This window comes from Schistocerca piceifrons, chromosome 7 (genome assembly GCF_021461385.2).
Source record: "Schistocerca piceifrons isolate TAMUIC-IGC-003096 chromosome 7, iqSchPice1.1, whole genome shotgun sequence".
Taxonomy (NCBI): Eukaryota; Metazoa; Arthropoda; class Insecta; order Orthoptera; family Acrididae; genus Schistocerca; species Schistocerca piceifrons.
The window spans coordinates 16,638,778-16,664,567 of NC_060144.1; positions in this window are offsets into that span (position 1 = coordinate 16,638,778).

A 25,790-nucleotide genomic window follows, 5' to 3' on the forward strand; every position below is an offset into this window, starting at 1 on the left:
ACACACACACACACACACACACACACACACACACACACACCTCTATCGGCTCAACATGAACGCCACCCGTCTATGTGTTTGCGAAGAGGAAGAAGATTCAAATCACGGAAACTATCACATAAACGTACTTGCAGGTAATCATCGGGCTCTTGGTCATCAGTTCTCAAGCAGCTTCCAAACCTTCTCAGGATCCAACAGTATAGCGCGCGCGCGCGCGCACACACACACACACACACACACACACACACATCTTGTGTAAGGCGAGACGCCCAATGATTTTAGTGCAGATGCACGCCAGACTAACTCTTACAGGAATCGAAGAAATGCAGCAAGTAATAAAGATAATGGGCAAGGGGCGCTACACCAGTAGTGCGTGGATGAGTCGAGAATTTGGGCCTGACGGGAGGCGTGCTAAGATAATCCGTGCAGTTGTGTTCACCACTGTGGCCGGATGGTGTAGTGGTCAGAGCATCCGTATGATAAGCAGGGCACACGGGTTCGAATCCCAGTCCAGTACAAATTTGCAATTTTCCTCATCGATTTCAATCATTGGCACAATTGAGGAACTCTTATGGTAGTTTAACGTTGCTATATCGTTGGATCCTAAGAAGGTTTGGGAGCTGCTTGGGAACTGATGACCAAGAGCCCGATGATTACTTGCAAATACGTTTATGTGATAGTTTTCCGTGATTTGAATCTTCTTCCTCTTCGCAAACACATAGACGGGTGGCGTTCATGTTGAGCCGATAGAGGTGTTTGCTGAGTTTCCAATGGTTAAATTTCAGCCGTGCTGTAACTGCCTTGAAGCTCTTTGATGTTACACTTTGGTACTCTTAGGACAGTGGGATGAATTAGTGCGTAGTAATTGCCTTTGATTTCAGATGTCCTCTGCCTTTCGCCGGCCGCGGTGGCCGTGCGGTTCTCGCGCTGCAGTCCGGAACCGCGGGACTGCTACGGTCGCAGGTTCGAATCCTGCCTCGGGCATGGGTGTGTGTGATGTCCTTAGGTTAGTTAGGTTTAAGTAGTTCTAAGTTCTAGGGGACTTATGACCTAATATGTTGAGTCCCATAGTGCTCAGAGCCATTTGAACCATCCTCTGCCTTTCCTCTTGCCAGTCCGAAGACAACCGCTTTCTGAGCACGGCTATCGCATCATCTCTAATGGCCCCAGCATCTGATTGTTCATTTACAGGTATCCCAGAGTGGCCTTTCGTCCACACCATCACGATGTTGCGACAGTCGCTCTGCATCCCTAACACAACGTCGACAACTGCTGCAACTGCGGGGTTCGTATCATGATGGTTTGTAATCAGATGTAAGGCTGACGTACTACCAGAGATGATTACTGTGTCAGCTCTAATCGTAAGTGCGAATATCAGGGCTTCCGAAATGGCAATCAGCTCGGCTGTCATAACAGTGGGGTGTGGATCCAGCTTGTGCTGGCCTTGTCGTTTGCTTCGGGGAATCCAATACGCGCTTCCAGCGCCGGCACTAGACTTCGACCCATCTGCATGCACGCGTCATGAGTGAGACAGGAATTCCACTGACGTTGCGGTAGTTGGGTAATGCTTTTGAAACAACCTAGTCCTGGCGTCAATCTGTAGAGTCGACGTTTCATACGGCCTGTTGTAGTGCGGTAGGAGAGAACTGGTGCCTTAATGCCTGCATCTCCATGTCTTTAGCCGCGAAGGGTGTTACTTATTTTGATCTTCCGCACACACACAGTAGGATGTTAATTCCCGGATTTTTTCGTCAAGGAGCTCACATTCGTCGAAATAGAGGCGCAGGAGGAATTCTTTGCAGAGGAATATTCGTCGCAGTTTTAACGGTGGTTCATTCGAAGCAACCATTTATGCGTTAGTCGGGGTTAACATGAAGGCCCCAGTAACCCCTCCAGTGATTTCGGGATCGTAGTTCTGTTTTCAACCAATCATGGTTGTCATCAAACAAGCCGTCAAGGTGGGAATTAGCAAAAGCATTTGCCATACACAAACTAAAATTGCATAGAAATACCTATGGCTGCTTGAAAATGGAACTAGGAACCCGAATCTAGCACAGAGACATAAATATGATCAACTGAATATAGCTGCCTATTTTCAAAACAATACTTATGCCGAATGCAAGGTATGAAGCACAATACTGATCATACCAATTTAGAGTTTGTCGATTACAAGAAACATCTAAGGATTACAATTGGGAACCTTTTAAACTGGAATGATGCTATCGAAAATGTTATAGGGAAGGTGAACCAAAGACTGTGTTATACCGACAGAACACTTAGATGTGCAAAAATGTGTTACACTAACACAACACTTAGAAATGCGACAAGTCTAGTAAAGAAAGCGCTTACATTACTCTTGTTCGTCCTCTTCTAGAATATTGCTGCGCAGTACAGTTTTGTTCCTCTGAGCCTTCTGTCTGGCTTAATGCGGGCAGCTATGACTTCTTCCACTATACCAGTTTCTTCATGTCACGGTAGCACTTACACCAAACTTTCTCAGTTACTTCTTGTAAATACTCTAATATGTGCCTTCCAATACACTTTTTGACCTCTACGCGTCCGTCTAATACCATGGTAGTTATCCTCGCATGAACAATGTCTTACGAAACTTGTAGTTAGTATTTCCATATACGACTTTCCTCGCCATTTCTACGGAGGGCCTTATTACTTATCCGCTTGCTTCATTTTCATCATCCTTATCTTCACTCACATCTCGAAGGCTTCGACTCTTCTCATTCAGTTTTCCCTAAGTCCATTGTTTAGTTTTATCCAATGGTACATTTTTCACTAATTTCTTCGTTAAGACAAGGTCTATGCTTAACAGTAGTAGACTTGTGTTACCGACGAATGCTGTCTCTGCATGTGTTAGACTGCGTCTCATATTCTCATTGCTCCGTCCATCACACGTTATTTTGCTTCCAAGGTAGTAGAATTCCTTCATTTCACCTACTACATACTCCCAAATTTTGGACGTCACTTTGTTATTAGCCCCAGTTCTGTTCGCCCATAATACTGTACGTAACGTATCATTTGCTACCACCGCAAGCAAACTTTAGTCACCAGGCTGCACGAGGAAGGGGGCTTTTCTTGAACCCGGAGACGACGCGGCACACTTTCCCTAATCCTCCTAAATGGGTTGTGGCCAGAGCTTACATGTCGAGCTTGCAGGGATAGTAATTTGTCCGTGACAGCCGATGTTTCCAACCTCCGATTAAGCTTACCCAATACGGATGTTCAAGAACACGTATTTCAATATAAATACAGTTAACGCAAATAGTCTCTCATCTTAAGATACTGTACAGAAGGCTACATGACTATTTCGTAGCGTAACGTTGGATCACACGAAGTTACGTGTCTATTTTTATAGCGTCACGCTATAAATTAGTCAGGTAACCTGCTGTCCACTATTTGATGATGAGCCTCTGAACGTTCGGAAACCGGTTTATGGAATAAACAGGGATTTGAAGAAAGGTGACTGGCTGCAGTTTACTGTATTTAAGGGGGGTAGGACGTCAAACGGGCCGACTTGGAGGAGGAGAGGCATCACTGGACATTTTAATTTCCACTGTCTATACTTTTACAAGTAAATTCATAAAACTTTGTCAGAATGACCAGGAAGGATTCAGGGTCCACATTCATAGCAGCGGAAGTTCAAAAACATAAAAAATAAGTTCTTTTACACGTGAAATTTCATCATTTTTCACGTACTGTTGGCTGCATTTGTTGCTGTAGGTACACTTTTCTTCATAATTAAGAGAGATTCTTCGATGAATTTTCCACAGCATACAAACCATACTTACAGGTGTCTGCAACTCTAGAATCTATTTAATTTATGAAAAAGTGAATGAGTTATTACGTTTTAAACTTTATGTTTAGAAAAGAAATCAAATTTTGTAGTTAATTATCTCAATTTTTACCACAGTTTTAAATAGATTTGGAAAATTCTAGAGTTTCATACATCTGTAAGTATGGTTTGTATGCTGTGCAAAATTCATCAAAGAATCTCTCTTACTTGTGAAGAAAAATGTACCTATAGCAACAAATGCAGCGAACAGTAAGTGAAAAAATGATGAAATTTCATATCTAAAAAAAATAATTTTATTACGTTTTTGAACATCCACTGCTATGAGTGTGAATCCTGAATCCTTCTTGGTCATGCTGACAAAGTTTTATGAATTTATTTATAAAAGTATAGGCACTGGAAATTAAATTGTTCTGTGGTGTCTCTCCTGCTCCACGTCGGCCCGTTTGACGTCCTACCCCCCCCCCCCCCCCCCCTTTAGTTTCCAACACCCGCTGCAGAAAAAGTTCTTAAAGTTCTTCCAGACGGCAGAAGTGTTACAAGCAGGACCAGAAAATACGCAATCAGAATTCGCAACATCCTACTCCTCGTTATGATTCACTGAAAAGCCTGAAGTTAAACAACGTCGTGTAGCGGTTTCGGAGCTCGCGGAATCGAGGAGTCAGCCTGCAGCCCTCGGCGGCTTTGGAAGTCGTGTGCCCGCAGGTGGCGAAGCGCGCGGTTTTGTCGTGTATTTCTGAAGTCGGGAATGGCCGGTCCTTCGTGGTCAACCAAGTTACTGACTGACCTGCGGGGGACTGACAGAATTCCAAGTCCGTATCCGCACTTTGGCCTGGAAACCTGATCGGGTATTTTGTTGTTTTCCTCGGCGAGTGTGGAGGATTAGTGAGCGTGCACTTGTGCGGCAATGAGAGAGGCCTCAGAGGTGAGTTCTGGCGGATTATTACAATTAAAAGGATGAAATTAATTAATTATTTTAATTGCAATTAAGTAGACTGTACGCATCAATATGACAGTAGGCGCTGCAAATGTTTTTGCATGAATAGTTCAACCCATTTACATTTATTTGCGAACAGCTTTACCGATGTTTCACGTGCAATCTAATGCAAATAATCGATCTATTACCTTTGGGTCATTTTGATACACGAATGTTTTAGCCGCACCCCAAAGGAAATAGTCGGGCGGAGATGGATCCGGCGAGCGCGGATGCCAGAGACATTCCGAAATTACGCTGTCTCCAAATTTCCCATCTAAAAGTAGTAGGGACTGGACTGCCGTATGTGCAGTAGCGTTGGCTTGTTGGAAAAATGAATGATTGATCTCAATTTCATTGCGCAGGGTGTTAAATGGATAAATTGTCTGGGAACAATATATGATAATGTTCAAATGTGTGTGAAATCTTATGGGACTTAACTGCTAAGGTCATCAGTCCGTAAGCTTACACACTACTTAACCTAAATTATCCTAAGGACAAACACACACACCCATGCCCGAGAGAGGACTCGAACCTCCGCCGGGACCAGCCGCACAGTCCATGAGTGCAGCGCCCTAGACCGCTCGGTTAATCCCGCGCGGCGGAACAATAGACATTGGAAGTGACGGTAGTGTCGAAAACACTCGGCCCTATGATTCGCCCTCCCTTTACGGTAACCCAGACTCCCATTTTCTCTATGTGCAATGGCGTCTCTCGTAAGTCATGTGCATTTTCTGATGACCAAACTCGTGAATTTTTAGGAATTAATGTAGGCAGATGTAACATGGTGTTAGTGCTCCAGGCCGAATCTTTTTCACTGATGATAGTGGTGTGTGGATCAAGCATGTACAGGCCTTGTCGTCTGCTTCGGGGAACCCAATATGCGCTTCCAGCGCCGTCACTAGACTTGGACCCATCCGTATGTGCTGGAAGCGCATACTGGGCTCCCCGAAGCAAACGAAAAGGCCTTTTCATGCTTGATCCACACACCACTGTCATCAGTGAAAAAGGTTCGGTCTGGAACACTAACACCATGTCTGTTAACAAATCGCTGAAATCACTCAAAATATGCTATTCATTTCGCATGGTCCATACAATGTAATTGTTGCACACCAGTAATTTTATACGGACACATCCCCAGTTCTTTGGTTACGTCCTGCCGTTCGTGAGATTTTAGCCTCCTGTTGATAATCTCATCACTGATTTTGTTGGACTCCGCAACGTGATGTCCGAAATGTCGTCGAGTTGTCAAATTTGTGGACCTACCAGTTCGTGGTGCAACCTTAACTGATCCTGTTGTCTGGAATTTGTGAATTGAATCAACTACAGTGTCACGATGTGGACACCTAGTTTCCTCCTGCACAGCAAACCTCTTCCATTAAAAACGTTCTCTTTGCAGTAGTACACATTCTCACAACACTGGACTTTACACAGGAACTAGACAATAAGACAGCCAACAGTTGCAACTCACACTTAACACTACCCTGCAGGTTCAGGGAACTCATGCAGGCGAAACTCGAATGCGCTACCAGGCTTACGCGCCTCGCAATCCGAGACATGGCAGGCTCGCCGCTGCGGAGGGCTTTGCCGACGCATGGTAGCTGCGTTACTACAGGGTTGTTAGTTCTTGACATTAGAGTGCTGAGGAGAAGTTGAACGCTGTCTCGCAAGTCAGAACCGAAGCTGACGACCCTCACTGATAGTGTATCACAGCTGAAAATTAATTCCGGCCCGCCTGCCAGAGTTTTCGACTAGATCCGCGGAGCAGTTCGTCACGCGGCAGCTGTGCGGCGTCTCCGGCCGCGACCGCCAGCGGCGTCTGGTGCGGCGTACGGAAGCTGCGGGCCACGGAGGGCGGAAGGGACGTACCAGTACTTCCATATTTCTTTGGTTCGGAACACAACCTGCTGAAGGTGTTGAATAAAGAAGTAGTCAAAAGTCAAAGACTCTATTATTCCAATCTCGTATAGCGCGCGAAAAGAACGAACAGCCGGCCGGAGTGGCCGTGCGGTTCTAGGCGCTACAGTCTGGAGCCGAGCGACCGCTACGGTCGCAGGTTCGAATCCTGCCTCGGGCATGGATGTGTGTGATGTCCTTAGGTTAGTTAGGTTTAATTAGTTCTAAGTTCTAGGCGACTGATGACCTCAGAAGTTAAGTTGCATAGTGCTCAGAGCCATTTGAACCATTTGAAAGAACGAACACCTATATCTTTCCGTACGAGTTCTGATTTCCCTTATTTTATCGTGGCGATCGTTTCTCCGTATGAAGGTCGGTGTCAACAAAATATCTTCGGATTTGGAGGAGAAAGTAGGTGACTGGAATTTCGTGAGAAGTTCCGTCGCAACGAAAAACGCCTTTCTTTTAATCATGTCCAGCCGAAATTCTGTATCGTTTCAAGCGCAGCAGTATTCTAAAAAGAGGACGGACAAGCGTAATTTAGGCAGTCTCCTTAGTAGGTCTGTTACATTTTCTAAGTGTCCTGCCAATAAAACGGAGACTTTAGTTGGCCTTCCCTACAACATTTTCTGTGAGTTCCTTCCAATTTAAGTTGTTCGTAATGGTAATTCGTAGGTATTTAGTTGAATTTACGGCCTTTAGATTTCACTGATATATCGTGTAACCGAAGTTTAATGGATTCCTTTTAGCACTCATGTGGATGACTTCACACTTCGTTATTTAGGGTCAACTGCCAATTTTCGAACCATTCAGATATCTTTTCTAAATCTTTTTGCAATTTTTTTTATCTTCTGATGAATTTATTAGTCGATAAATGACAGCGTCATCTGCAAACAACCTAAGACGGCTGCTCAGATTGTCTCCCAAATCGTTTATGTGGAGCAGGAACAGCAAAGGGCCTTGGGGAATGCCAGAAATCACTTCTGTTTTATTCGATGACTTTTCGTCAATTACCACGACTGTGACTTCTCTGACAGGAAGTCACAAATCCAGTCGTAACTGAGACGATATTTCATTAGCACGCAAGTTTACTATAAGCCGCTTGTGTGGCACAGTGTCAAAAGGCTTCTGGAAATCCATAAATACGTAATCTATCTGAAATCCCTTGTCAATAGCACTCAACACTTCATGCGAATAAGGAGCTAGTTGTGTTTCACAAGGACGATGTTTTCTAAACCCTGTTAACTGTGTGTCAATACACCGTTTCTTCGAGGTAATTCATAATGTTCAAACGCAATGTATGTTCCATAATCCTGCTGCATATCGACGTAAACGATATGGGTCTGTAATTTAGTGGATTGCTCCTACTTTCTTTCTTGAATATTGGTGTGACCTGTGCAACTTTCCAGGCTAAATTACAGGCTGTGTGAGACAAGCGTTGATAGTGCTGTGTACCCAGTGACAGCGGTTACCATCACACATTGTCATGGGTGTGGTCCTTTTGACGAAGGTGAGTGAAGTCTCAGCGCTTTGGTTCTCCTCGGATCCCTCAGACACTGATTCTTCCATTTCAACGCTGTGGGCAGAACCGGGACTCGCCTGACAAGAAGACGTGCCCGCACCACACTGTGCTGCCGTGTAGGGGGCAGTCGCGCGCACAGTCCATCACGCTACAGATATCGTCTCACTGTTCGTGTGGATACTTTACGTTCCCAAGGACACGGCCATTTAGCGATTCGAGGTACTTGACGTGGCTGCACAACGCCTCAAGGCCTACTGAACACGGTCTCGGTCGTCTCAGGTTCAAGTAGCGTAGGGCCGTAGACATCCCACATGGCGCTCCCGAACTCAGCGACGTTTCGTAGCCTCGTGACAGTCGTGCGGCAGCGGCCAACGTCGGCAGCAGCACCGCCAAAGCCATTCACTGCGGCCTCGACTTGCCGCCGTCGAACTGCGACAAGTACTGGTCTCACGTAAGACTCAGCCTCATCTCCTCACAAACTAACAACATTTAAGTGCGATTTCTGAATGACAAACTCACTGCGTATTGTGTCCATAGACAGCGTGATCTTGGCAAATGGGGACAAAACGCATGAGACATTCCTTGAGAGGATAAATAATGAAAAAGGTCACATGGACATACAGCCGGAAATGCGTTCCAATCGAGGTACACAACCTTCAAGATGGAAATAAATAATATCTTACAGGAAATCCCTTGAGTGCGACGTCACAGAAGGCCAGTGATGTTTTAGGCATTCGACGCCTCATACAGTGTCTACGAATCAGCCACAATATTCGCTGCAAACTCCAACACGGGGCGAGACTGCAGGTATCCGGCGTGAGGATACGGAATGTAGTTGAACTGCTTATTGGGCGAGTAACTCGCAACAGTGCTTCAGTGCTAGTGGTGTTGATACAAAGCAGAGCAACGGAAACGATACAACAAAGAAACCATTGCTTTATATCTGCGACAACAGTTTCCGAAGTCCACATTTCGTCAGAATGGAACCCAAGGAATTTCGCAGAGTGAGAAAGAGGTGGCAGATAAAATATTAAAATTTCTGCAAGGTGAGTCAGTAGAGTGCTGCAACTTCTTAGTTTGAGTCTACTCAAGTAACTGAGTATGTGAAACTTAATTGTGTTTACTTAAACTGCCGAGTGAAACTGAACCTAATGTCTCGTTACTTATTTTTGTCATTTCAACTCTGACCTACAGAATTTTTGCTGACAAAGACAACGCAAACTTAACCTATTCATTTATTACCCACTATATACAAGCGCGACGCAATCTGACTGCTGTAAAATCACAAAATGGCTTCAAATAAATAACACAAAAAATGGCCCTGAATTGGAAGAAATCCTATCAGTAACACACACTTTTTCATAAACCACATACCTCACAGAAAATCTTCGTAACACGTTCAAATGGCTCTGAGCACGATGGAACTTAACAGCTGAGGTCATCAGTCCCCTAGAACTACTTGAACCTAACTAACCTAAGGACATCACACACGTCCATGCCCGAGGCAGGATTCAAACCTGCGTCCGTAGCGGTCGTGCGGTTCCAGACTGAAGCGCCTAGAACCGCTCGGCCACTCCGGCCGGCTTCATAACAGGAACTACAGCAATTGCAGCAAGCAAAAACTACAGCCGGCTAAATAGAAAGATTCTAACTACAATAGGCTCCAACTACTAGGAGGCATGTAGTAGAAGAGGAAAGATTTTGTTGAAGAGGAAGCAATATATTTAGCAGATTTTACCTTACTCATATGACATCCAGTTTCAAAAATTATATGGTCGTCAATAATTCCATTACCCAAACTTTACCAGCTACATCCATCTTCATTTTACAACGCATGTCCTACCAACATTACGGTCGCAGGTTCGAATCCTGCCTCGGGCATGGATGTGTGTGATGTCCTTAGGTTAGTTAGGTTTAAGTAGTTCTAAGTTCTAGGGGACTGATGACCTAAGATGTTAAGTCCCATAGTGCTCAGAGCCATTTGAACCATTTTTTCCTACCAACATTGAGTCTGCACGAAGGACACATGTCCAAGCCGTCCGGTCGCTAACTGTTAACTGCTAGTCCGTCCCACCACACAGTCTCTTACCGAGGGCGTAGAGGGCTGTCAGCGATGTTAATTAAAGTCTATAGCGCTGCCGACATACAAACATGTAAACAGGCTACTTACAATGCGTGGCGTCGTATACACACGGCTGTGTGGACAATATACATGAGGAGTTCAGTGATGACGATACGCGCTTAACGAGAGAAAGTGATATTAAAAAAGTGCCGAGCAATGTTGTTCATCGTCGTTATCAGACGGGGAGAGCTAAAGTTCCCCAGTAAAGGACAATTATTGTCCAATGAGTTGTTACTAAACATAATTACGTACATGGAAGAACATCCGCAGCACAATAAACAACAACAACATCATTTCGAGTAAGTGTGGAGCAGTATGACCGTGCAGTGCACAACATAAACTACGGACACTCAAGGAGGGCAAGGCGCACTAGTTACAAGAACTGGTGTTTGCGCGTTTCAAGGACGCTTGGTACAGTTTGCAGGATGAGCATGATAGTGACCTACTAGGTGTGTGATACTGAGCTAATACGTTATGCAGATCAAACTGAGCGCTACATGGGTTACAGTGATTCAAAGGAAAGCAGTGGATGGTTGCATAACTTCAAACAGAGTTTCAGAATTGAAAGACGTAGGATATCGAAATTTCAAACGGAGCATCAACTCGACGATGCACAGCAAACTATGGAATCGGCCTGAAAATTTATAGACGAGAAAAAACACATATCCCATCGTTTAGTAAGTAACTTGTTTTCTACTTCGAGCAAATGGGACTTGAGGAGAAAATGCATACGAAAGGAACCCTAGAAATTAGAGGTACCAAGAGTGTTTTATCAATATCAACTGACATCACGCATTCGTATACGACTGTTAATCTGGGTGGTCAATTGGCTGGAAAGTTATTTACTGTGCTGCGAGAAGATGGAGGTGCTCTGCCCTCTACGATTCTTTCTCGTGTGCGTGGTCTTGCAAGAGCAATAGGGAATATCTACGTCAAAGCATGAAATAGTGTGAAAATGGGCGTAAGAAAATTACAACTATTGCATGAGCACTACTTTTGGCTAATAGCTAGTGAAAATAAAATGCTTTTGCTTGGTTCCTGGTCTGTGTATAAAAATCATACTTCTTTGAGCAAACCATTCCCCCTGAAAACTGTGTGACATTGTAATTCGCACCACCTGGAACGACTGGACAAATTCAGCCTCTGGACTTTTTTCCATGTTGAGAAAACGTATTATCGCAGTATCTGTAGCTACGCCTTAAACGATAGCCAGTTTCACGATAAGCTCCACGACATACTGTTTCGCATCCCGTTGCATGCCATCACATTCCATCAGTTCTCATCTCCCCGTTACACCCATATGATTCTATATGTATTCCTAAAGAGTGGATACCCAGTTGAAGGTTCTGCTTAGTTTGTAGCTCCCAAGAGTTTGCCTTCGATCTTGATGTTGCGAATCTCTGCAAGTTAAAATGGTTCAAATGGCTCTGAGCACTATGGGACTTAACATCTACGGTCATCAGTCCCTTAGAACTTAAAACTACTTAAACCTAACTAACCTAAGGACAGCACACAACACCCAGTCATCACGAGGCAGAGAAAATCCCTGACCCCGCCGGGAATCGAACCCGGGAACCCGGGCTTGGGAAGCGAGAACGCTACCGCACGACCACGAGCAGCGGACTGCAAGTTAATGAGTTGTGTTGAACATTTCTTGAATGTCTGTTTTGTGAAGTGTGGTACGTACCTCGTACAGAAAGTTGGTCTCTGCATCTTCCGGACGCTCATATTCTGTCGTCCTCCAAATGCACATTGTGAGTGGTTAGCAGCTAGTGCTTATCCTGTCACAATTGTTAACACAACACTTTTAAGACTGAAATTGTGACCTCGGACTCAAGGGATTCCTCAGTGAGTGTAGGTTTCAACGAGTGAAAGCACACAGAGGACACATCAGGTAAGTGGGCATGTCCTATCTGAACTAGTGTTCTAGCTACACACTCAAAAGAGCAGTGAGCTGCAACATCATGCAGCTTCCATACTACCAAAGGCACATCTTCCAGCAGGAGAATCAGAGCCACCGATAGGAAGTGAGGATATGCGTCGTCTGTGAGGGAATGTTCAACTTACGAGGCGGTCGCCATTGATTTCCGTCCACAAACTGCCGCTGAACCAGTGCCGATGCTATGCATGGTGATTCTCCGTAGCCGACAAGTGACAGCATCACAAAAAAAAGGTTTGTGACAGAAATCCCAGCACCGTGGTGGCCTGTGCAACGAAACGGAGGCAAACCTTTGCCGCGGAAGCAAGTCCGTAGATAACAAGGCCCGCACGCATTGTTAAGCGGCAGCTGTCGTGTACCATGTTCCTAAAGACCGTAGGGCTTTCTAGGGCTTTCGTGTGCTGGCGGGGTACGCACTGGTGCTGATACTGGGTCACTATCAAACATCTACAAGTTCACGCATTTCCCTCGGAACGCGTTTCCGGCCATACGTCGATGCGACCTCTTTTCGCTGTCGGGGCTTTTTTCCATTTAGCGAAACCACCGTCACAGAGAATGCACATGGGGGCGCTGCTACTTAGTTTGTACGGTAGCGCTTCTCTCTCTCTCTCTCTCTCTATCTCTCTCTCTCTCTCTCTCTCTCTCTCTCTCTCTCTCTGTGTCTCTCTCTCTTCTCAGAGATCACAGGCCCTGTAGACCATGCACTGCATCAACGATGTGCATCCACCGCCTTCTATCTCTCGCAGCCTGTGGAAATTACTGTTCCAATTAAAACAGGATTACGACAGAGAGATTCTCTTTCATGTGTCCTCTTCAACCTTGCATTAGAGAAAGTGGTTCAAATGACTCTGAGCACTATGGGACTTCTGAGGGCATTAGTCCCCCAGAACTCAGAACTAATTAAACCTAACTAACCTAAGGACTTCACACACATCCATGCCCGAGGCAGGGTTCGAACCTGCGACCGTAGTGGTCGCGTGGTTCCAGACTGTAGCGCCTAGAACCGCTCGGCCACCCCGGCCGGCAGAGAAAGTGGTTCGGGAGAGTAATTTACGTCTATACAATGGTCTCTGATTCCAACACAGTGAAGTAAAACTCCTGGCATATGCAGATGATATAGTGTTGCTGAGTGAAACTGAAGAACAACTGAAAGACGTGTACAGATCTCTCAGGCACATTGCCAGCAAAATGGGGCTTTTGATTAACCAAGAGAAAACCGAATATATGGAAATAGATCGAGTCATAAATCCAAATCCTTACTTTGAAATTGAGCAGCATTCTAAATTCAGGAAAGTTCTCCAGTTTAAATACCTTGGATCACGTTTCAACAGTAAAAATATCATATCAATGGATATAAATGAGCCGGCCGTTGTGGCTGAGCAGTTCTAGGAGCTTCAATCTGGAACCGGGCGACAGCTACGGTCGCAGGTTCGAATCCTGCCTCGGGCATGGATGTGTGTGATGTCCTTAGGTTAGTTAGGTTTAAGTAGTTCTAAGTTCTAGGGGAGTGATGAGCTCAGATGTTAAGTCGCACAGTGCTCAGAGCCATTTGAACCATTTGATATAAATGAAAGAATAGGCTCAGGGTCAAGATTTCTATACTCACTAAGCAACCCACTCAAAAGTAAAGCTTTGTCAATCACTACAAAGATGAAGATATACAACTCTATCATCTGCTCCACAGGACTGTATGGTACAGAAAGCTGGACGCTTACGAAGAATGCAAGAGAAAAACTGAATGTTTTCGAAAGAAAAGTAATGAGAAAAATCTGGGGACCTGTGTTGGAGAATGGTGTATGGAGAATTCGAAAGAACATTGAAATTTATGAGTTAATGAAGCAACCCACTGTCATCCAGGAATTAAAAAGTAGGAGCCTGCAATGGGATGGATATGTGGCTAGAATGGAAAACAACAGAATCACCAAGAAAGCATTTGAAGGAACTCTCCAGACAACAAGACCATTGGGCCGACCTCGTACAAGGTGGAAAGATGACATAGAGAAGGACGGTAGCGCTTGGATACTAATAATTAAATGTCCATGTTCGTAGTAACCTGATTGTGGTGAGCGTACTGTAAGACCCTCGGTACACACACCATCAGATTATTTGACTTGTCGCTCTAGCGAAGTAGGCGAGTGTCAGCAATATGTCTCGTGGTCTTAATCGTGGCGTGTTTATCTTCTGCCGTTAGACGATAGAAATGACACTTGCACGCTTAGAGTAGCAGATTGACAGTGACCAACTTTAAACAGAACTTGATTAATTTTCACACACATTTATTAAGATAATAACAAGCATAGATATTACGTAACTTGATTCTGGATGCTATTTACAATTGACAATCTGAAGTTCCTTTGGTCTTGGTACGTTAATCTTATTCTCACATGTGTCTGATACTTGACAAAGTGTCTATACATTTCTCTTCATGGCTATGTACATGAATATGATAATCTTATTAGGCGCAGACTGAAACTTGACTATAGACTGGTACAGACTAATGCAGACTGGTGGAGACTGACTAATCGGAGGTCTGTACACTCGTTATAATACCTCGAGCGTTCAGGTATCACTGCGCGAGTGTGATCCGCGAGGAGAAAAGGTTCTACGTTAGCAGCACTCTCATTGGCTGCGTTACATATTAATACGCGGACCGGCGGAAGCAGAATTTGGTCCGTCTCTAAGACAGCGCTATCTCGTAGTGCGGAGACGGACGAGCGCTGCGCCTGCGCTGTTGTGCTTAGCGGGGCGCGCTCTAGTGGGAAAGTTGTGTACGCGCTGACTACGCGGAACTATGTACACAACACTGATGTATGTTTGACTTTTGTTGCATGTCGCCTTGACGAATTTGCAATTTCAATGACAAGTAGCGTACAAGGCAACTGGGGAGCTCGTGGCACAACACGAAGCCGCAGAGCTCGTGCGGGGTGATCGCGCCGCTTTCGCGCTGGGGCCAAAGGGAACAGGGCAAGGTCGTGGAAGAAAACTGCGGCCTCTTCGAGCGGCACGGAGAGAACCGGCCTCGCGCCTGGTTGTCAGGTCGTGCCACGGCAGCTGCGGCAGCGGCACGCCACGCCGGACCGTGATGGATCGCAGCGCGCCGTCCCGTGCCGTGACGTAGGCGTCAGCGGCGGCCACCGCTGTCACAGCAGGCGCCGCCTTACTTTACTTTTCCTCCGCCGTCGCTTTGCACTTCGTTCTCCAGTTCTCTGCTTTTCCTTTCCGTTCTCCCTGCGACCGCCTCCACCTCTTTCTCCCTACGGCGCCGGCGACCGCCGGAGAAGTTTAGGGGATAAACCGCGCGGAAAATTGTCAATTTTGTTTCAGCCGTGTGACACGGAGCGTGTGCGCCTGCTGTGTGTGTGTGTGTGTGTGTGTGTGTGTGTGTGTGTGTGTGTGTGTGTGGATCAAGTGGCGGAGTCGATAGCCGGCGGGGGCGGCCGGCCGCCACGGCCGCGGCGCTCGCTCTGCCCGTGGCCGGGCTCAGCGCGGGGCACTTGCGGCGGCGTCTCTACCCGTCTGACCACGCCCTCCTCGCGCGCCGTCGCCTGCTCCAGAGGGCGCACGTCGATCGTTGTAGATTACAACGCAACAGAACACAAAACTCGCTACCTGTTAAGACTGGCTTTCGGTGAGATAAGTGCACCATAGCGGCAGTTCGGACGCTGCGCTTTATCATGGAAGCAAAATTTAATAACAATCAAGACACGTTCAGAGGCTCTGTGAACCTCGAAAAACCGACGAAGAAAAAAAAATGGTCAAGTACGACAAGTACTCTGAGTTCTGACGGTTCCTTACCAAGTTAATCACAGCGAGGAGCCAAAACGTTGTGACCAATTCCTTAATAGCTTGTTTGTCCGTGTCTGGAGCGAAATACATCACTGACCTGCGTGTCCGGGATCCGACAGTTTGTCGGTAGGTCTCTGGAGGTATGTGGCATTAGATATCTACGCAAAGGTCATGTATTTCGCGTAAATAACGAGCCGCCTGTTTGCGTACGCCGTGATGGCGTCCGATAGCCAACCCGGGTGGGCTCCATAGGATTTACATCAGGCGAATTTTGTGGCCGAGACATCAAGGTGAGTTCACTACAAACTAAAACTAAATTCCTCCCGAACAGGCCATGAAGGCCCAACGGTACCGACCGGCCGCCGTGTCATCCGTAGCCCAAAGGCGTCACTGGATACGGATGTGGAGGGGCATTTGGTCAGCACACCGCTCCCCCGGCTGTATTTCAGTTTCCGGGACCGAAACCGCTACTTCTCATTCAAGTAGCTCCTCAGTTTGCCTCACAACGGCTGAGTGCACCCCGCTGGCCAACAGCGCTCACCAGACCGGATGGTCACCCATCCAAGTGCTAGCCCAGCCCGACAGCGCTTAACTTCGGTGATCTGACGGGAACTGGTGTTACCACTGCGCCAAGACCGTTGGCTGCGATTTCACTATAGTGCTCCTAACGCCGCTGCAGCACGGTTCTGGCTCCGAAACAAGGACAGTTATACTGCTAAGATTGTAGGAGTGCAGACAGCTGTCAGCGTGTCTTCGATTACTACCACAGGTCCCAAGCAGGCGCAGAAGAATCTCTGCTCCAAACAAGCTGCGTCCGTGGCGCGCTGTACTTTCCCAGCTGTCGTTCATCTCGATGATGGCATTTGTAGAGACGACCGTCGACGTAGTGTGGCCAAAATGTCATTCTCCCAAGGAGCCGACACATTTCCATTGATGGGCGCTGGAATCCCGATGGTCCCGTCCAACTGCAATCGTAACTGACGATGTCTGTGGTTCGACATGTGAATACGTAGGAGTGGTGAGCTCCAGAACTCCACGTTCGGCAATGCGCGATGAACAGTGTGCTCGGAAACACTTGTGCATGCACCAGCACTGTGCTCTTTCGGCAGAGAAGCCACAGATCACCGTCTATTCTGCTTTACAGAGCAGACATGCCTGCGAACCCCAAGTTCTCTGAAGAGTCGTGGATGTCCAACCACTTAGTGCCCAGTGGTAGTTTCACTGCCCTTCCACCCCTTTTCGTAGATGATCACGACAGTAGCACGCGAATATTCGAGCAATTTCGCTGTTTTCTAGATACTCGTTTACGAACTCTGCGTGATAATAATCTGTCCTTTGCCAAACTCGTTCATGTCAATGGCTTTCCCCATTTGCAGCCCGTATCTTCGCTGGGCTGACCACCCGTCTGTGTCTGCTCTGCTTACACATTTTTGTTACAGCAACATTTGCCCACAACGCACCAGGCGGCATCCAACGTCGCGGTTGGCTTATCAGTGCATATCGATAAATAATAACAACAATAATAATTTCGCGTGGTTCAATGGCCTGGTGCAAGTCTTTCTACTTGATGCCACTTCAGCGACTTGCATGTACCTAACCTACCCCAGTTATTCAACGGGGGAAAGGGACCTATCGATTTCCACGCACTCGTTTACCCCTTTATCTCCTTTTCTCAGTCAGTTCCTCCGTCTTTTTTCTCATCATTGGTTATATCCGGATGCCCCATGACACCGTTCACATTCTATCAATGAGATTCTCTCTCTCTCTCTATCTCTCTCATTTCCAGACGACGGCATGTCCCCTAACGGAATACATACAGCTACGGTACCGGTTCTAGGCCAGCAGACGCGACAAGCATGTGGGTTGTTCACCTATAGGTTACGATCTGTGGGTATAAGAATATGCGACACATATATCTTTCTACTGCATTGAATTATAAGATTAAATTATTTACTCCGCCAAAGGACAGCAAACCTTGATATTTGACATGGATTTCAAACTTGATACCTGCACCCGCTCCTGAGAAACAGGGGTTTCACAGTCAGACAATCAGACGGGCAAGGTTCTGTTTTTACCAGTTGAGGTATGGAATCCTGAAAAGGTACAAGATGCTCTAAATTCGTAGAAAAATGGGAGCAAGCGGTACGGGAAGGCTGTTAATATACAGGACCCGTCACGGAAACCGCGTGGTTTTGTATTTGGCGCTGCGGCCGAGCTCTTGGTCTCAAGAGTGGAGGGCGGCCTTGTTTCGTCCGTTAGAGTGGGAAGTATAGTTCTCGCGTGGAGCGTGGAGCATCGTACGTTCGCTCTCTCGTGACTTTTCGTAAACAATGAGTCTGTGACACAACGCAGCTTTCGCCCCCTTTTTAATATTTCGATCCGCCGACCTGTTGCACACCTGAACACCATTTTAGCATGGGCTGGAAACTTCAACGTAACTCGCTCCGTGATGAAGAAGAAACCACCTGGCCCCTGCAACAGAAATCTGAAGCGAGTTAGGGTGTCTGCAGCACAGAGTACTAAACGATCATGCTGCGAGCTTAGGCATTGAGTCAACAGTGCGAAGGATTCTGCACGAAGATCTTCACTGTCACCCATAGAAAATTCAGATGAGTCAGTAACTTAGCGAAGATGATTACGGACAGCGTAGTGTCTTTTGTGAAATATGCTTGAGGCGATGATGAATAATCTTGAGTGGCCTCCTCGCTCCAATGATCTAAGCTTACGTGACTACTCCTTGTGGCGATGTCTCAAGTCTCGAGAAAATGCAACGAACGACACTGTCTTGAAAACGTGAAGACGACAAACCAGGTGGAAATCGTTTGTATTTCATATCGGATGTTAATTGATGGTACTCGGATTTTTCGGCACCGGCTACAATCATGCATAAATTAAATGGCCAACGTATGTATACTGGCGTAAGCTGTCGGCAGTACACCGGCCGGCATACCTGAAGCGTGAAGATCGACAAGTAGGCGCTGGATGAAGCGCGCCTGTTACGAGAGAGGCCAGAGAAACACCTGCAGGCAACGCGCCGCCAGCTCCCTCTGGACTGCATGTACGACGTTGACCGGAGAGACTCACTGAATTCCAGCTTGGCATCTGTCATTCACTCGCAGAGTGGGCCCAGTTCACCATACAGGCTACAACAACACGCAGCGACCTGATTTGTGACTATAGCAAGATTAACGATATTGTCTGCATGACGCTTATTACATGATGAGCTTGTACCACAATACATGGACTCTATTCAATTAAGCAACTGTTCATATAAATAAAGAACCGTATTAATCCAAGTGTGCATTTGTGTTGTACAAATAGGACACCGGCCACCCATAACAACATCATCTCCCTTGTCCTTATGGTACAAGGCTCTACAGTGGCGACAAGAAAGGGATACTGCAGTATGAGCGACGTGATCTTCAAAATACAAATGAAACAATGATATTCCCAACATACACTATGCACTGTCGTCAACGAAAATACTTTTAAACAAAACTGTCCAAGTATATCTTGTCCAAAAATCACGCGGTTCCCAAGAAAGACCATCTACAACGTATAGACGAACCAAAAGGCATCAACTGAAGACCAAGAACGAAGCGTCCGTATCAAAAAGGGTGTAAGAGAGGGATGTGGTCTTTCGCCCTTCCACTGAAGCAGCGATGACGGAAAAGATAACAATGATGAGATTCGTTGATGAAAATGCTGTTGCCAGTTAAAGTGAAGAATAATTACAGGAAATGTGGACAGAATAAACAATCTAACGCAGTGCTTTACTTGTAAAAAAATATGTTGTTCCGGTACTAGGACTTCCTGTTTCTTTTTTTAATTTAGATCTCTTAAAACGCTGGTCTTACGTGTTTTCGTCAGAGGTAGCCTCATACTGTCACAAATAAAGCACTGATGTTATTAATACAGAATATGGATTGAAAGTGAATCGAAGAAAGTCTAAAGTAATGAAGACTAGTAGAAATGAGATTAGCAATAAACTGAAGATAAAATATGGGGACAAAGAAGTTGATGAACTGAACGAAAGCTCCTTCATTGGAAGCAATAGATGACAGACCCAGAAAGGTGGACATAAAAAGCAAACCAGAACACGCGAAGAGGGCATTCCTGGCCAAGAAAAGTCTGGTGGTATCAAACATCGGCCTTACATGTCGGGAAGACACAGAGGAGGTTCTCCGCAGAATCGGCGCAGGAAGAGCAAATGGAAAACAATGAGAAGGAGGAGGAACAGGCATCAGGGAATAATGTGCTGCTGTGAGATCAAGAGGCTGGCGCAAGAGAGAGAGTTGTGGCGAGCCAGGAAAGAAGGTTGGCAGTGCCCTCGTAGCTGTTATGGCGCCAACTTGTTTTTGAGTAGCTCTGCTGTTCCGCTGGAGAGTTCATATGCTTTCAGCTTTTTTTGCATTTCTCTCTGCTTTTGCTGTACGCATTAAACGAGTGCAAGGAAACTGCGTGATTTGAAGATAGATGGCAATACACCTACAGAAACAAAAAACATGGGAACATTTCCAACATCACATCGTATATTGTTCAGACGATAATACGACAGCTCGTCGATTTCGTCCCTGTAAGAGTGTCGCATTATTATCCGATAACGTTCCAGTACTTGATCTACGAAGCTGCCGGGCCTGTTGTCCTAGTACTGAAGGGAGTGCTTGAAAACCGCCAGGGACTCCCAGCCGGACTACGAAATGTTTCAGTTTGCATTTAACATGGAATTCATCTCTCAACCGCGTGAAGATTCGCCAGGAACGAGACGTTGTTAAGCTTCAACGTTGAACTGTAGATCCTCTTTCCCCAGTGGCTTTACTGGGGTATGCAGGACCAGTCAAGTCCCCAAAGAGCCGTGCAATTGTAGGACTTGAACTCGGCCTCTCAGCTACACGAAATTGTTATTGCTGGAGGTACTACCACAAGAAGCTCAATTAAAACTCTGGGAGATCTTAGGAGCATTGCACGCCGAAACGCTGAAGGTCATCTCAAAATCTCCGCATCGGAGGGACGTAGCATAGCGTGCTGCAACAGCCGAATCAATTACTCACATGTGAAAAGTATAAACTTTCACAATAATAGGAGATATGAAAACAGTGAGTAACTCTTCACGCTGTTTCCCTTCCTAGAACACATGTGCAGGAGGTCTGTTACAATACACTGCTCACAGTGAATGTATTCTGCTTTGACAACATTAGAAATAAGAAAATCACTATCGAAATGTGTCACGACGGGGATGGACTCAAAAAGTCCTGATAAAACAGAAATGAAAGGGTACATCACAGGATGTCAAATAATTAATGGATTAATTGAGACCAAGTTTAAAATGGTACTGCAGACTGTTCAAGACATTCAGCACACATCTGAAAAATCCTGCTCATTGGGAAGTGTGCCAAGCAAATCACGTACAATGGTGGATCTGAATAAAATTCAAGTGACCATTTCAGAGGATAAAACTGAAATTTACGAAGACTTGGTGAAGTGGTCAGTGGTAGAAGGAGACTGTGTAAAGGATTGATAGTAGTTAATGTTTCGTTGCAGCATCATGTCTCGCTATACTTTACTAACAGTCAATAATTACCTTTTTATTTGTGTACATTCCAAAGTAAAAAACTAGATTATTTGTCTTCAATACAAAATTTTTCTATCGTGAATGTTCAGTTTCGAAAGGACAACATTTTAGAAAATTAAAAATAGTGTAATTTTTGGCTATGGCGTATAAAACCTCAGTCCCATGTAGTAATATACGTTGAGCACTTAAGAACGGAATGCTGTAAGGTAAAGAGATTTTTTTAATGAGCGCTATGAATTAAACACCACACCGATCGGCACGCATGTTTTCACGCATCCCAAAATCGTTGACTTAGAATCGTCGAAGCTAATGCCTGTACGTTATTTGCGACAGAACATGTGATCCGTACACGCTTCCACCTGCAAATAGTGTTTTTAGTAGCAGATTTGTTGAGAAGGAATCAGAAGAGTGACGCTTTCCGCGAAAGCTGTTTTGTAGGTACAAAAGCCGACATGTTCAGGGCACTAAACAGGTGCGTTCTCTTCACTGCAATCTGAAGTCACGCACATATATGAAAGCTTAAAATACCTGCTGTCCAGGTCTCGATCTGATGTCGTCGTCCGCTATTCTGCAGTAGTATAACTAATGCCCACTCATTGTCAACAGGGAGTATTTACACTGACGTCACATACGTCACGGCATAGCGATACACACATATACAAATGGTTCAAACGGCTCTGAGCACTATGGGACTCAACATCTGTGGTCATCAGTCCCCTAGAACTTAGAACTACTTAAACCTAACTAACCTAAGGACATCACACACATCCATGTCCGACGCAGGATTCGAACCTGCGACCGTAGCGGTCACGCGGTTCCAGACTGAAGCGCCTAGAAACGCACGGCCACACCGACCGGCAACACATATACAGTTGGCTGTAGTATCGCGTCCGCAGGGCATAAAAGAGCAGTGCATGGGCGGACCTGTCATATGTACTCAGGCGATTCATTTGGAAAGGTTTTCAGCGACTTTGAACGCGAAATGGTAATTGGAAATAGTCACATGGGACGTTCCTTTTCTGAAATCGTTAGGGAATTCAATATTCCGAGATCCATATTGTCGAGAGTGCAGCGAGAATACCAGTTTCTGGCATTACCTCTCACAACGGACAGCGTAGTGACCGAAGGCCTTCACTTAACGACCGAGAGCAGCGACATTTGCGTAGAGTTGTTAGTGCTAACAGACAAGCAAGACTTCGTGAAATAGCCGAAGAAATCAATGTTGGACGTACTACGTGCGTATCCCTTAGGCCAGTGCGATGAAATCTGGGTGTTAGTGGGCTATGTCAGCAGACCACCGACGCGAGTGCCTTTGCCGAGAGAACGACATCGCCCGCAGCGCCTGTCCTGGGCTCGTGACCATATCGGGTGGACTCTAGACGACTGGAAAATCGTAGCATTGTGAGATGAGTCACGATTTCGATTGGTAAGAGCTGATGGCAGGGTTCCAATGTGGCGTAGACTCCACGAAGCCATGGACCCAAGTTCTCAACAGGGCAGTGTGGAAATTGGCGTTGGCTTCATAATGTTGTGAGCTGTGTTCACATAAAATGGAGTGAGTCACTGACTGGAAATGGTTGTGATCGGCTACTTTGAGAGCAGATGCAGCCTTTCGTGGACTTAAAAGTTCCCACAGTGGATTTTTGTTGATGACAATGCGCCATGTCACCAGGCCGCAATTGTTGGCAACTGGTTGAAGAATATTCTGGATAATTCGAGCGAATGATTTGTCCACTCAGATCGCTCGACATGAATCCCATCGAACATTCATGGGACATAACCGAGAGGTCAGTTCGCGCACAAAATCCTGCACCGGCAACCTTCCGCAATTACGGGCGACTCTAGAGGCAGCTTGGTTGAGTATTTCTGCAGGTGACTTACAACGAATTTTTGAGTCCGTACCACGTCGAGCTGCTCCACTACGTCTGGAAAGAGGGGGTTCGACACGATATTAAGAGGTATCCCATGACTTTTGTCACCTCTGTGTAATTCAGGCTCACAATACATTGAGTCAGCTCCATTAATTCGAGGAAAGAAGTATTAAAACCAATGTTTTCTCTAAATTTTTAAAGGGTTAAGATGTTTCCGACTGGTATAACAGTTGGCCGTGTACTGGTGCCCTACAATGGAGAGAGAATAATGTAGACCACGGTGAGGGTCCTGCTCAGAGGACTGTGGTAGGACTAGCTGCTGCCCTGCAAGGCAGCGACTGGCGCGGAGTGCAGGGCTGGCCAGCGCGGCCCACGCTGAGGGAGGTGGCGATTAAAAAGCGGCGGTCCGGCTAATTAGTCGGGCACGGCACGGACCACGCGGCCAGCGGCGGAGGCGGCCGGCAGCTGCCCTGCGCGGGGGGCGCAATTTGGGCAGCGCGGCGCGGCGCGGCGCGGGCGGTGGCTGCCTCGCAGGTTGGAAGGGGGGGGGGGGTCGTTAATTAACGCCGCGGCGTGGCTGGGTAGGCGTGGTGGGGGCGGGGGACCGGGTGGAGGGGAGGTGTGGGATCCCCCGCGCAGGGCTGCGACCGGCCGCTGGTCGCCGGTAGCTGTGCGAGGCGAGTCCCGGCCGCTCTAATGAAATCTTCCCCGGCGCCCGTCCCTCCACTTCAACCGCCGTGTTCCACTGACGTCGCCACGCGGCGGCGTGTTGATACTGTGCGATCAGCTGTTGCAGCTGTGCCGACGCGGCTGTTTACCGCACCGATCTGAAGCTATCGTAACTGTTCAAAACTGAATCACTTTGTCAGAAGCCGGGTTTTACAGGCATGAGTTTTTTTACACGTGCATACGCCCGCCACTACCCTTTCATTCACGTTAGCGTTTCCACTCACCCGAGCTGTAAGTGCTACTTAGGCGTCTTTCGAGATGGCGTCACCTGAAATAATTCCTTCCGGAAGTTGTGCAGCTCTTAGCCCATGAACTTACAGTGACGTTAAGGGGAAGGGGGGGGGGGGGGGGGGGACCAGACCCACAGATGTTGGATATGGAAATGGGGATCACGTAGGAATCGTTTGGGAACATCAAATGCGGTAATAAGTTAGGTATCTGACGAGGACGACGTCCCGTTCCAGTACATTCCTGGCTGTCTAACACGAATATGGAAGATGCTGTACCAGCACGCATTAAATTACAATAATATTGATATTTATGATAACTGGAGACGCTGGAATACAAGTATTATTCCGAACAGCACTGTTTCTAAATTTCTGTTATCTACGATACACTGAAGGTACATTGGAAAGTAAGAATCTGTCTGAACATTTTAGCTTTATTTTTATTTTCAAATTTAGTCACAGTTCGACAGCGCACATGTGCCGTAAATATAAGTTTTATCGGTTTCGTAGTTAATTTTTTACTGAACTGTGTACTACTGTGCAGAACCGTCGTTACTCAAGGACAACGCTAATACGCACACTGTTATATTTACACCGGATTTTAATGGGGGTCAAGAGTAGTTTTTAAAGCCACAAATAAATTTCCATTTCACACAATATTTACATTCAAACACTAAAGCAAAAATTATTGTCATTATATTGAAATAAAAAATATCTGTATAACATCGACTGTTCTGCAATAAAATGATCCTCGGTAAGTTCACACACACACTGCTGCTTAATCAATTTCGCCAATTCAAATGATGGTGTGTTACTCTATTACAAACAAGTGACTATAAGGAGTTGCTGAACCCTACAATGATATTACTATCACACTGTTTAAGAATATACTCCTACTTTCCAAAGTATTTATTTATTTTGATGAACACTAAGCCCATTATCCGTAACTTGCTGGCAGGGAGCATCACAGTGTGCAAGCAGGGTATTTCCACACGTCAGTTAGAGGAATGGCGATGGCGGGATGCATGCGTTAGAAATTCATACCTGTGGAAACCTGACTTTATACGGGGCTCGAGGCCACGTCCAAGACTCTACCACCACTGAAACATCGGTGTTGTTCACTTTGGAAACCTCTTCCTACCTTGCCGATTGGATTCATATAAAATTTCCGTCAACATTAAGGTAATACTCTCCAGGCGTTAGCCAACCCCAAACCCTTCCATTTGGATTGCCACTCGGTACGGCGGAATTCATCACACCAAATCACTCGTTTCCAGTCACCTACTGTCCATCTCAAGCGTCACTCAGCACTGAGTACAGTATTGTGTGGCTTGTGAGGAGCTGTCCAACC